The sequence below is a fragment of the Pelophylax lessonae genome (genome assembly GCF_965119305.1).
Source record: "Pelophylax lessonae genome assembly, chromosome: 3".
In the NCBI taxonomy this organism is placed as follows: domain Eukaryota; kingdom Metazoa; phylum Chordata; class Amphibia; order Anura; family Ranidae; genus Pelophylax; species Pelophylax lessonae.
Window position 1 is genome coordinate 636,122,708 of NC_138770.1, and position 14,849 is coordinate 636,137,556.

At 41.8% G+C, this 14,849-nt stretch overlaps 1 protein-coding gene across 2 annotated transcripts in view; it reads right to left on the bottom strand.

Moving 5' to 3' along the window:
• The window catches only part of THADA (THADA armadillo repeat containing), a 1,178,628-nt gene that overhangs the window by 625,753 nt on the left and 538,026 nt on the right, over positions 1-14,849 (bottom strand). The gene's annotated exons all lie outside the window — the stretch shown is intronic.

The window sequence follows — 14,849 nt, forward strand, 5'->3', positions numbered from 1 at the left end:
TATATGAAATTCCCCAAAAAAATGTAAAAATCAAAATTTTTTAACCTTTTCGGCCAATTTGTTTTATGCTACATATGTTTGGTAAAAAAAAAAAAAAAAAATCGCAAAAAGTGTATTTTGATTGGTTTGCGCAAAAGTTATCGCGTTTACTAACAAAGGGAAAGATTTTTGTCATTTTTGGTGTTTTTTTTTTTTAACGAGTAATGGCGGCGATCTGCAATTTTTTTTTGCGGGACTGCGACATTGCGGCAGACAGATCGGACCCTTGACTGACATTTTTGACACTTTTGGGGTTACCAGTGACATTACTGCAGTAATCAGTGCTATACATATGCACTGTTACTGTAAAAATGACACTGGCAGGGAAGGGGTTAACTGTATTGGAGAGGGAGGGGTTAAGTGTGTCCTAGGGGCGTGCTTCTAACTGTGATGGGACATGGCTACTAGTGTAAAAACAGAGATCAACGGTCCTACATAGTAGAACCGTCTGATCTCCATTTTTACACAGGGGAGAATGACAGGCGGCTTGTTTACATTAGCCGCCTGCCTTTCTCCCTCTCTACCGACGATCGCAGTGTGACCAGCGGACATCGGGTCCGCCGGTCACACGCACGGACTCCTTAGTGAACGAGCCAGGGTGGGCGCGCGCCTCAGCGGGCGGACGCTCGCCCGCTATTGGCTCACAAGCCGGTCATAGGCTAGTGACGTATATATACATCACTTTGCCTGGCCGGGGCTGACCGCCGCAGTATATGTACTTGCGGCGGTCGGCAAGCAGTTAATGATTTATTTTTACTCTGTATTCCAAAGGCTGTTTTTTTTTTTTTTTAACATGTGACCGGCAGCAAAGGACTAAAAGCTCCCCCTGCTTATGTTTTCCTGCAGACAGACTGGGAAAGATCTGGTTCATGTTGTAGCTGTATATCGATTAGGGAAAAGGTACTTCAATGTTTTTTTTTTTTTTTTTTATTAAAATAATTACAGTGCCATCATCCATATACAGAAAGAGAAGAAGAATGTAAATTAAACAGAGTGTAATTAGTATCACTTTAAAATGCTGTGCAATAAAATTATACTGGAAAAAACAACTACATTGATTAAAGCAGGCCTGTTCTTTAGTAAATAGCACATTCATAATGAATTATATTCAAGGAACTAACATAATTAAACTAACACTCTTTTAATCTATTTATCCAAGGTCAGTATAGCTGCAGCTTTTCCTGTAACGCTCGTTCCCCCATCCCTTAGCCTTTAACACTTCATAAAATGACCTCACTAAAGTATTACATCCGCAATGTGGAAGCCAGCAAGATGGCAGATGGGCCATTTCTCCTGACATTTGCTCAGGCAGACAAGCCCCTGATATTTGTTTTGCATTGAAGTTCCCTGTTTGTTTTGCTCAGTCCCACATCTAACAGTTTTCACACTCAAGGAACTATTTTTACTCTCTGAACTCGGAGACATAAATCAGAGTTCTGCCTCTAGGTTACAAAGGGAGCCCTGCAACAAAGCTGACCTTCTTGACAGTCCCATGGTTAATAAAGCCGCCCCCCAACTGTCACAGGGGCTGCCTGGCATGTAAAACAGAAAATAAATGGGAGGCAGGCTGCCTGGTTACACTATCCAGAGACCCTGAAAGGTATGTGTCATGGAAGGGCAGCATCTGCAAGCAAAAAATAATAATAATAAAAAAAAAAAAAAAGAAAGCCCTGTCATTCCACAGAGCTTTTCAAATTCTTTCATAAAGTGAGTGCAATGGTGTGCAATGGTGTGGAAAATCAGCATGTTTTGACACACTATCCAGAGCCAGGCTTCAGCTGTGAAGTTGTGGCTCCTTTTACTGCCTGATAAGCCATGGCTGTTAGCTATTCAACATGCAAGGGCAGCAGATAGCCTCAGCAACCGTAACTAAAGGGTTTTTGGCACTCACCACCCCTAAAAATATAAAACCTCACCAACACCCTGATAAGGCGGCCTGCCAGGAAGGTCTTGCCTGTTTTTTGTTTTTTTTTCCTGTATAGTTTCAGTGAATTCAAATACAAACATTTACAATGATCAGCTTAAGACCCCGTTCACACTGGGGCGACCTGTCAGGCGACCTGGTCGCCTGACAGGTCGCCTGCCATAGAGAAGCTGTGGACCCGTTCTAATAGGAGCGACACAAGTCGCTCCGACTTAGAAAAAGGGTCCGGAGCTTCTTTGGGGCGACCTGGAGTGACCTGCTTTGACTTCAATGTTATGAAGTCCATGCCGGCCACTCCGAGGTCGCAGTGCGAGCTGCGCGCCGCGACCTGTGAGGTCGCCCCGGCAAGTTGGATCACCCCAGTGTGAACGGGGTCTTACTGACCGCTGACTGGTAAAGATGATAACATTAAATATCTCCTGAAAGTGGGTGGCATACCTTATTTTTCTGTGTATAAGACGCTACTTTTTGCTAAAATCGTTCTGCTGAAAATCGAGGGGCGTCTTATACACGATCAGTCAGCAGAATAGAGAGCTGCGCGGGTGCGTAGCTGCCCATAAGCTATCAATGAGACTTCCTCCAATCACAAGCTTTGGACATCAGCTGATGCCGTAAAGTTGGAAGAGTGTGCAGATGCGATCCCGTTGGAGGTGGAGAGTGCACAGATGGGAGAAAGAGATGAGAGAGAACGTTCTGAGCCCAGATGTCACAAAATAAAAAAAATGAATACTGGTAAGCGATTGTCTTACTCTGCAAAATTTAGCTATGCAAAAGAGCATGGCAATAGCAGTTGAAGAAATTGAAACTGATGAAGAGAACAGAGATGCAACAGAGGCTAAATAAAGTGATATGCTGCATAATATCATAGTACAATTACGTAAGTACTGTTAATTACTAAATATAAATGTGTCCAAAAATGTGTCCTTTTTTAGGTTTAAAATATTGATTTCTTAAGTTTGGGTTGGAAAAGTGGGGGCATCTTATACATGGGAGCATCTTATGCATGGAAAAATACAGTATATCAGGTAGTAAGTGAACATGCTGTCCCAGAAGTTGTGTTGAAATCAGAAAAAAATTGGCAAGCATAAAAATTTGAGTAACTGACTTTGGGCCAAATTGTAATGGCTAGATATCTGGGTCAGGGCAACTACAACACTGCAGATCTTATGGGATGTTCCCGGTCTGTAGTGGTCAGGGCCTGCCAAAAATGGTCAAGAAACAAAAACTGGCAAACTGGCGACAGGTTCATAGGGTAGCCAAGGCTCAATGATTCATGAGGGGACCGAAAGTGGTTGTAAGGGCAGAAGGTTTTTTCTTTTTTTATCTTAATGCATTCTATGCATTAGAAAAAAAGCCTTCTGTGTGCAGCAGCCCCCCTCTACCCCCTTAATACTAAACTAAACCCCATCTCAATCCAGCAATGTTGCACAAGAGACTTGGCTGTCCGAGACTCTCCCTCCTCATTGACTGAGACATTAAACATTGGCTCCCGCTGCTATCAACCAAAGTCAATGAGTAAATGAGGAGAGAGAGGGGTTGGGGCCAGGCTGCTGCTCTGTGTCAGAATAGAAACACGGAGCTGCGGCTTAGCTCGGGTGCCCCCATAGCAAGCAGCTTGCTACAGGGGCACTCAACTGGAGCGACGAAGAAGGAACCTAGGAAGAGGAGGATTTGGGCTGCTCTGTGCAAAACCACTGCACAGAGCAGGTAAGTATTAAACGTTTGGTATTTTTAAACAAAACTAACTTAGACTTTAGTATCACTTGAAGGCTGATCCATTTAGTCCCATCCAACAGAAGGGCTTCTGTAGCTCAAATTACGGGAAAAAGTTCAGATAGAAAGGTGTCAGAAGACACAGTGCATCGCAGTTGGTTGTTTATGGGGCTGTGTAGCTGCAGACCATTCAGGGTGCCCCTGCTGACCCGTGTCCACAGCTAAAAGCACTAGAGATGTGCACAAAAAAAAAAATAATAATTTTGTATTCATTAAGTAAATCATTTTGTTTTGTCATATAGGTGATGTTAAAAAGATTTGTTTCTGGAATTTGTTTTGTGTTTTTGGATCTGTTGTTCCGAATTGATTCCTAATTTTCAGGTTTTTAAAATTCATTTGTTGTGTTGTTTGAAACAAAAACCAGCCCGGAATAGCTGATTGTTAAGGGGCGGACAGCAGCCGCCACGTCCTTAACAACCATAACTCATCTCTGATGACAGCAGAATGTAAAGAAAATAAGAGCCAGCAAAAAACAGCGTGGGGGTACCCCCCAATCCATACCAGGTATGGATATTTGGGAGACACCAAACCAAAAAGAAAATGCACATGGTCCACCCAAAATCCAAAATCCATACCAGACCTTTATCCAATTGTGAAGACGGGAAGCCAGTACAGGGGGGGGGGGAGCTTTGGCTTACTTGGAGACACCCATGCATGACGTCTGGATTTTTGGGGGGGTCCCACACTTTTTTTCGGTCCCCCTTAATTTTCAGATGCTTCAAACATCCAAATGAAACAGATGAATTTCATTGTTTCGGTATAATTTATTTTGAATTAGTTGAAATTCATTACTATTATTACTAGGAGATTCTAATACATTTGAATCTCTGAGCAACAAAAATTTTGTCCAAATTTCGATTTGTAACTAAATGAAATGCACATGTCTAAAAAGCACCTATAATGGGCATGTGAGCATCAGAACTCGACCATGAAGGAATGGAAGAAGATGTCTTTGAGGTGTTTGAAGCCTCCTGATCTCAATCTAATCGAGCATATGCTGATTGAGATATGCTGGAAAAACAAGTCCAATCAATAGGGGCTAAACCACACAACTTTAAAAGCAAAACTTTTTATTTAGTTTTGGATAGAGTGGTGATGGATTAGAACCTCTGTCAGTTTGTATTGCTGTCTGTGCCCACGTTAAGGAGATTCAACCTCTCTAATTGTGCTGTTTACCATTATCATTGAAAGTGAAATTAAAAGAAAATCCTAAAATTTTGGGTTGTCCCCAGAAAAGTAACACTAGTTCTGGTGACCTGGGGGTCCCCCAGGAAGTCCCCTAATTTTCAGGGATTTTGTCTCACTTACTGTTTGTCTATGGGATACGACGTGAAAGGAAATCTCCGCAAAGGGACACAGATGGTGAAAAAAAAAAATCTTGCTCTATCCAAAATGAAAAAAAAAATAAAATTGCCTATAGTTCTACTTTAAACCATTTGTTACTGATGACTCGGTGCCAGATACTACAGCATACATCCGGAGGTCTAGTGGAGTCCATGCTACCATATAGGGATGGTTTGACAGCAAAAGTGGGACCTACTCAGCATCAGGGGAGTCGCAATGTTATAGTGGGTGGTTATGGCTGATTGGTCTATAATGAATAGAGCCAAGGGAATGATTGGGCAAACGTGGAGGAATACGTATGGATACAGACTTTTTATATCAATCACCATTCCAGAAGAATCAAATACACTAGTTCTTTCCACATGCATGTTAGGGCATGTTTTGAGTCAAAATCTATTAATCTTCTAACTACGGAACTATGTTCTAAAATGTGTGCCAATGGAAACCCATGTCAATCAATCAGAATCATCATGATGGTTAGAAAGTAATTAGTTGCTATGGGCAAGAAGAACATTCCTCGTCAGCAAACATTTCATGCATAAACGTTTCGGTGGTAAGAATACACTGAAGCACCAGGAGAGAACTCAATTATAAAATGAAAGAGCAGCCATTCTTCATATCAATTTAGATGACATATCCATTCAATTCAGAACAGTAATGCTAGATATTCTACTTGCTTAAATCTAACAAATCATGCAATTGGAATACCACTACCCTATACGGATTTGCATACGTCTTTACAGATGTTAATCTACAATTTGATTATGAATGAATATTTGCGATCAATAATACATATTACCCAAATTTCGAAAAAGCTTGACAACCTGCAGAGCAAATGGGAAACTCATATAGAGCTGCGAATGCAGCAGTCCCCCCCTATATGCCAGTATGTAGGCCTGATGAGTAATCAATTAGGCACCAAGTGCTGTGGGGGGGCTCTCACATGCTCCTCCATAACCCAAAAAAAAAAAAAAAAACCTGGGAAATGCTTGGCTGACATTATTGGAGGGGAAGGGTTACATTTTGGTAGGGACTTTATTTACACTTGTGTTGCCCTCTACCAAGTGGGGTACGAATGCAGCGTGGCTCCATTCAGCCGAATGTAAAGCATCGTACCACAAATCAATCACAAGTAAAAATATGTAAAGAGAATAAATCTGGGGATTGGGATTTTACAGGCATCCAGACTATTAATTTTTTAATTAATTTTTATAAAAAATGTCACATATTATGTTGTAATATGTTGTCACATATTATAACACGTCTCTGTTAAAATTACACAGAAAAATATTAAAATGATAAGTAATCCCAGCAACAGCTTGTGTATAGTATTCTCATATACTGACGCGTTTTGAGATATTCACTTCCTAAAATAAAAAAAGAGAAGGTACAGAAGAACCCAAGGGATCACTGAACATTACTGATAAAAACACTTAGCACTAGGGGGGACGCTGATTCACCACCATGCAGCAGACCCAGGGACATCTTGCTTGACAGGATCACAGATGTCACTCTTACCAGATATTGAAGTTGTACAGATATTCCCCTAAGGTGAGCTGAAGATCTTTTGGTATCTGACAGAGGCAGCATTATAAGCTATAAGCACTGATCTTTGAAACTTGCTGTACAACTTTGAGTCTCCATTCCCAATTTTAAATTTTGCACACTGACCCCAAACCTGTTATACCAGAGATCTCCAAACTACGACCCTGCAGCTGTTGCGGAACTACAGGTCCCATGAGGCATTGTAAAAATCTTATATTTACAGACATGACTAGGCATCATGGGAATTGTAGTTCCTGAACAACTGAAGGGCCATTGTTTGGAGACCCCTGTGTTACACAGCGTCCCTGGGTAATAAAAGCAATATTTTGGATATAGTCAGCATCTTTTAAAGCAGCTTGCACAGAAAGAGTAATTCTTCTTGACAAGCTCCTCTCTGATCAATAAAACAGTGTTAAAACACAAGCTAGCAGAGGATCACATTAACAGGAGAGTTTCCAGTAAAGAACAAACATGTGAGTTACTGGACACATTTAGTTAGTCATTCAATAGAAAATGCTATTAGGCAGGACACGTGGGCAGCCAAGTCTGTGCATAATGTAGAAAACAGCAATGTGTAATCTGTTTCTTTTAATAGTACACTTATTGCCTTTCAAAGAAGACAAAACTTGTCGTGGAGCCCTTCGCCAAACCTATTTAGTAAGGAAATGTACATGGCAGGTAATGAAAAACTCTCTCTTGGAGAGCGAGGTTCAAATACATGACCACTACCAACCATGCCAGATCTCCATGTATCCGCTGGTTTAAAACCACATTCTGGGCAAACGTAAACCTTACCCGTCTAAAGAAGAGTGCTAGTCGAAATGATAACCAGCAATGTAGAGTACACTATATTGTCAAAAGTATTGGGAAGTCTGGCTTAACATGCACATGAACTTTAATGTCATCCCAGTCTTAGTTGGTAGGGTTCAATATTGAGTTTGCCCCACCCTTTGCAGCTATACCAGCTTCAACTCTTCTGGGAAGGCTAGCCACATGGTTTAGGAGAATGTCTATGGGAATGTTTAACCTTTCTTCCAGGAAACGCATTTATGAGGTCAGGCACTGATGTTGGACAAGAAGGCTTGGCTCGCAGTCTCCGCTCCAATTCATCCCAAAGGTGTTCTATTGGGTTAAGGTCACGACTCTGTGCAGGCCAGTCAAGTTCCTTCACCCCAAACTTGCTCATTCGTGTCATGTTAAAACAGGAAGGGGCCATCCCCAAACTCTTCCCACAAAGGTGGGAGCATAAAAATTGTTCAAAATGTTTTGGTGTGTTGATGCCTTATAAAGTCCCTTCATTGAAACAAGGGGCCAAGCCTAATCCCTGAAAAACAACCCTACACCATATTCCCCCTCCACCAAATGATTTGGACCAGTGCACAAAGCAAGGTCCATAAAGACATGGATGAGCGAGTTTGGGGTGGAGTTGGTAGCTATGCACGACACTTAATTCAGTTTGGTTGGCCTAGCTAAAGTTTAAGGTTACTCCCCAGTTCTGTGCCTTTGAGATTGTCCTTCGCTGATTGCTGCCCTTTTGGCCTAGTCTGTCAATACCTAACGCTGCGGTTCAACCACTCTTTTGGATATGCCCATTAACTCTAAGGGTTCCCTTGAGAGTTGCTTTGCATAGCGAGATCCCCCTAGTAATCTGAGCTTCTCTATTCTGTCCTCCGCTATTTCATTGCTCCTACCTCTTTTCTTTTCTTCTCTTTTTAGCAGAGAATCTTGATTATTTGTCCCTTCTCACATGCCCGGATATACAAACTCTATTCCAAAAAAGTTGGGACACTGTACAAATTGTGAATAAAAACAGAATGCAATGATGTGGAAGTTTCAAATTTCAATATTTTATTCAGAATACAACATAGATGCCATAGCAAATGTTTAAACTAAGAAAATGTATCATTTTAAGGGATAAATAAGTTGATTTTACATTACATGGCATCAACACATCTTGAAAAAGTTGGGACAAGGCCATTTTTACCACTGTGTGGCATCCCCTCTTCTTTTTATAACAGTCTGCAAACGTCTGGGGACTAAGGAGACAAGTTGCTCAAGTTTAGAAATAGGAATGTTGTCCCATTCTTGTCTGATACAGGCTTCTAGATGCTCAACTGTCTTAGGTCTTCTTTGTCGCATCTTCCTCTTTATGATGTGCCGAATGTTTTCTATGGGTGAAAGATCTGGACTGCAGGCTGGCCATTTCAGTACCCAGATCCTTCTTTTACACAGCCACGATGTAATAATTGATTCAGTATGTGGTCTGGCATGGTCATGTTGGAAAATGCAAGGTCTTCCCTGAAAGAGACAAAGTCTGGATGGGACATATGTTGTTCTAGAACTTGGATATACCTTTCAGCATTGATGGTGCCTTTCCAGATGTGTAAGCTGCCCATGCCACACGCACTCATGCAACCCCATACCATCAGAGATGCAGGCTTTTGAACTGAGCGCTGATAACAACTTGGGTTGTCCTTGTCCTCTTTAGTCCGGATGACATGGCTTACCAATTTTCCAAAAAGAACTTCAAATTTTGATTCGTCTGACCACAGAACAGGTTTCCACTTTGCCACAGTCCATTTTAAATGAGCATTGGCCCAGAGAAAACGCCTGCGCTTCTGGATCATGTTTAGATATGGCTTCTTTTTTGGCATATAGAGTTTTAGCCGGCAACAGCGATTGGCACGGTGGATTGTGTTCACCAACAATGTTTTCTGGAAGTATTCCTGAGCCCATGTTGTGATTTCCATTACAGTAGCATTCCTGTATGTGATGCAGTGCCGTCTAAGGGCCCGAAGATCAGGGGCATCCAGTATGGTTTTCCGGCCTTGACCCTTACGCACAGAGATTGTTCCAGATTCTCTGAATCTTTGGAGGATATTATGCACTGTAGATGATAATAACTTCAAAACTCTTTGCAATTTTTCTCTGCGAAACTTCTTTCTGATATTCCTCCACTATTTTTCACCACAGCATTGGGGAAATTGGTGATCCTCTGCCCATCTTGATTTCTGAGGGACACTGCCACTCTGAGAGGCTCTTTTTATACCCAATCATGTTGCCAATCGACCTAATAAGTTGCAAATTGGTCCTCCAGCTGTTCCATATATGTACATTTAACTTTTCCGGCCTCTTATTGCTACCTGTCCCAACTTTTTTTGGAATGCGTAGCTCTCATGAAATCCAAAATGAGCCAATATTTGGCATGACATTTCAAAATGTCTCACTTTCAACATTTTGCCACTCTGAGAGGCTCTTTTTATACCCAATCATGTTGCCAATCGACCTAATAAGTTGCAAATTGGTCCTCCAGCTGTTCCTTATATGTACATTTAACTTGTCCGGCCTCTTATTGCTACCTGTCCCAACTTTTTTGGAATGCGTAGCTCTCATGAAATCCAAAATGAGCCAATATTTGGCATGACATTTCAAAATGTCTCACTTTCAACATTAGATATGTTACCTATATTATATTGTGAATAAAATATACGTTTATGAGATTTGTAAATTAGTCCATTCCTCTTTTACTCACAATTTGTACAGTGTCCCAACTTTTTTGGAATTGGGTTTGTACTTTCCTGGGGCTTTTTGGATGGAGCAGGCACAATCAAACCTACAGACAATGGATGGCACTGGATGGAGAAGGCACAATCCAACCTACAATGGATGACACTTGGGTGGAACAGGCACAATCCAACCGACAGACCATTTATATAAAAAAGCTCTGTCTACAAGCTTGCATGCTCTGTCTGGATAAGCAAACATGTTTATTCCTGAGGAGGAGGATAGGGGAGTACTGCTGGACTTCCATGGAACCATGTTATTTTGGCAAGGGGGGTCCAACTTTTACTCCAAAAGTCCTCCAGGGGATTCATAAAAACTGCCTGAGTAAAGATCATTTTTTTTTTTTTTAGGCCCTCTGAAAAGACACCAGTGGTAGTCTGCCATAACCAACCTATAACTGGAATGACCCTTCAAAAGGTAATTTTACTGTAACTTTAGTTCTAAGGGGAAAGTTTAAATGCACACTTTAGATATGAAAGAAAAATCCCCCACTCAAGTTTTCATGTCCATGACCTACACACAATTTCCTTGACCGACAACAGAGTGAATAGCAGAACAGCAGCCTATAGGGAAATAACATTTGTCTGGGAAAAGAGACCTACCACTGTAACAAATTATTACAAGCGGGAACTCTGAATTTTTGGTTATTTTGCAGACAGAAGTGTGAACACATAACATTACACTACTCTTATTTAAGTAATGTATGCACTTTTCTTTGCGTGATATAAAGCCCCAGAGAAATGGAGGTCTGTTTGCTTTATTCAGTAAGTACAGAGAGGTACTGAGCTCCACATTTCGGGAGGACATATAATTTCACACGTTTTAGTCATTACGATTTGTGCAATTTAACCTTCGCAGGGTTTATGGGATCAAACCGCAGTGTCACGGCCAGTGGGACGGCCAGATCCTCAGTTTCTGGCACATTTCAGCAGCAGATAAGAGCAATTCACAAGAGAGGAGGAAAAATTCCTCTGCTTTCAATCAGCACCAGTCTTTTCTCAGAGACAGCTGGCTCTATGTAAAATACAGCATTCGCCACAAAATAATTATCTGTCAAACCTCAGGCACCTCTCTACCTCTGGGATCTATCTTAAAGCATTGTATTTTGTTACCACTTCAAGCTCTTGAGACCCTGCACCTAACTTTTCAAAAAGCCCTTTAGGGAACTTGGTCACCTACAGGGCTCTACACTTCAAGAGCATGCAAAGAACTTGGATCCCCATAGATTCTAAAGTTGGGTAACATATGATTATTTTCATAAATCAACTGCACTAAATGGGCAATCCAATCATCAGTGACTGCCATCAAAATGAAACAAAAGAACCTGGGAGAAAATCCAATCAAATGTAAGCAAATTATAGACCACTGAAATGGGCAAACTCATGATTGACTGTATATCAGTCCATGTATGACCAGAATTAGATTTGTCATACTCTAGTAGATTTTTGAATGAATGTTTGTACAAAAATTGACTTGAATGGTGTTCAAAAAAACTTCAAGATTTTGTTTGCTTTTAACATTCGATTTTGAAACGAACAGACTTTTCCCAATGAAAACTGCATAAACTGTTAGAAATCAGTTTCTTTTACAACGATTTTCCATCCTGCTCCTTCAAATTTTCTCATTACTGCAGTAGAAAATTAACAATATATGATCCCACAAGATTAGACAGTGAAATAAAAGTTCATCAAAAAAATTAATTAAATTAGAACAAAATTCTACTAGTGTATTGACAGCTTAAGGTCTGTTTCATACGGGCGAGCCGATCAGATCAGCCTGTCAGTTTTTTAGGCGGATCTGATCGGATCCTCCATGCAGCTCTATGGGGCAGCGGATGTCAGCGGAGACACCTCCGTATCCGATCTTGTCCGTGAAATCTGGACGGATGGAAACCCTATGTTTACATCCGTTCAGGGATTGGATCGGATGAGAGCGGACAGGCGGTCCGCTCTCATCCGATCCCCCATAGAGAGCAGCGGGAGCAGTGACACCTCCCTCTCCGCACTGCAAGCGGAGACGGAGCTGTCATCCGCCGGCTCAGCGGGGATCGGTGTGAAAGAGCCCTAACTGCTTCAATACTGGGCACTTTCACCCCCTTCCTGCCCAGGCCAATTTTCAGCATCGCACTTTGAGTGACAATTGTGCAGTCATGCAACACTGTACTCAAATTAATTTTTTTTCACACAAATAGAGCTTTCTTTTGGCGGTATTTTTTCACCAATGTTTTTTTATTTTTTTGCTAAAAAAAAAAAAAGTTTCTCTTAATTTGTTAGAAAATTTTGTAAATAAGTAATTTTCTCCTTCACTGATGTGCGCTGATGAGGCTCTGATGGGGAGGCACTGATGGGAACTGATAAGATAGGACTGAATGGCACTGATGAGGAGGCACTAATAGGCAGCATTGATGGGTACTGATAGGCGGAACTGATAGGAGTCACTTATGGGCATTGTTGGGGCTGCAATGTTCAGTACCCTGATTATATGTTCAGGTCTCCCACCGATCGGCTCTCCTCTCCTCACATGCTGTCAGTGTGAGAGAGGAAAAGCCGATAACCGGCATTTCCTTGTTTACATGTAATCAGCTGCGATTGGACACAGCTGATCACGTGTAAAGAGCCGTGTCATCAGCTCTTTCCTGAGATCGGGGAGTTGGAGAACAGACAGCACCCTGTCCGCCGTCATTTGTCTATATGGCGGGTGGGAGGTAGTTAATGTAGAATTCCAGCCTAACACTAACTAGTCTTAGAAACATTCCCTCCCCCCTCCTGCTACCTATCCTGCCTAACCTCTGTAAAAATGATCAGTATATATACATATTTTTAGTCTGCTCTGGTCCAGTCACTTGATCCCCTCTGTTAGTCAGGGGAGAGTAGGGAGTGCTCAACAACAGCTGTGAATTCTGGGAGCAGCGCCATCACCCATAGGCTCACAGGTCCCAGCCATCGTCACTGCTCCCTTATCTTCCCTGCAGCCTCCGCTGACTTTCACAGGGGAGCCAGAGCTGCAGATCACATGACCAAACTGGAGCGGATTAAAAATAGATAAGAATACAGATCACTTTTTTTTTTTGCAAAGGTTAGGCAGCATAAGTAGCAATAAGGGGGAAGGGAACATTTTTAAGACTAGTTAGTGCTGGGCTGGAACTCTACTTTAACAGAGACTTGGTGGTTAGCACTAGAATCCCAACAGAGCACTACCTGCATGGAGCTTGCATGTTCTCCTGTCTAAACTGGCACTAGTATGTGTATGTATGCATGTGAGATAGGGACCTTGAGGCCAGGGACTGAAGTGCATGTACAATATGTAAAGTGCTGTGTAAATTAGCGACACAATGTCCACCTATTACGGGTTGATGCTGGCGGTAACATTGGTATTATCGCTCGTCTTTTGATGACTCTATACCAGCCTATAACCAGGGCAGCATTGCTACCCATGCACCCACTGTACCTGCTTGCACTACAGCAAAACGTGATGATGTGTCAGGGGATGTGGCCAGCATCACTGCCCTCCACTAATTGGGAAAGACATATTATGCTGAATGGCCAAAGGGAATTAACATGCAGTGTGGGAGGCAGCTCCCAAGGAAAACCTGAAAAGTACAATAAGGTAAATCAATTTTTAAACAGCAGCTTACTGGATTACATTACATTAGGAAAATTGCAATTCTAATTAGAGTGCATGTAAAGCCAATACTTTTATATTAATGCGACATTAAACTCTGGTTGAAAAACAATTATTCTTTACTCAAAAAAAGTCCTTTCCAATTTTCACCCTTTCAAAATCTTCAAATTCCTTCTCTTTTGCTGTTGTGATCTGACTTCCTGTTAGATGGTGGCTATGTCCATTTTCCATGGTCCCACTGTATGTAGTAACGTAGCCACCCTCTTTTGCTCACTCCTGGGATGGACTTTGGCATGTATAGTGTGCATAGACCAGTGCACATAATCATGACGAATGTGTACTACTTGTTCCAAATAAACAGAAGTAAGAGGGAAAGGCGAGGTTCAGGATCTCACCGAGGAGACAATTACATGAAAAATAGATTACAGGATCATTAAGTAGTGCAGAGATCAAAATTTCAAGTCCTTAGCTACTAGCCAGGCCTTAAGAGTTACTTGCCACCAGTTGCCCCACCCAACCCCTACCCTGCCTCGCCCCTAAACATGTCTTCTTAAATTAGCTTATGAAATGACACTGTTAAAAAGGTTGTAAACCCCCAAAAAAAATGAAAAAAAAAAGAAAAAAACCTGTACGACAAAAGGCAAAATGAGCTAGTTTGCATCATTTTGAAATACTTACCTTAGAAAGAAGCCCCTGCAGTGCCGCCCGCTCAGCAGAGACACAGCCGACATGCTCGGCCGTCCTGCTTTCTGGTTTGCGTTCTCCGCCCATCTGATTGGCCGGAGGCACGATGACATCACTCCCACGCATGCGCGTGGAAACCGCCGTTCACGGCACAGGGCTCTGAAGGAATGTCACAGGTGGCCGTTCCTTCACAGCGCATGAGCAGATGACGTCATCGGCTGCATTAAAAGTTAATATCTCCTAAACGGTGCAAGTTTAAGAGATATTTACAGTACCTATTGGTAAGCCTTAATATAGGCTTACTTATAGGTACAAGTTATAAGAGATGGTTTACAACCTCTTTAAATGTTTAAAT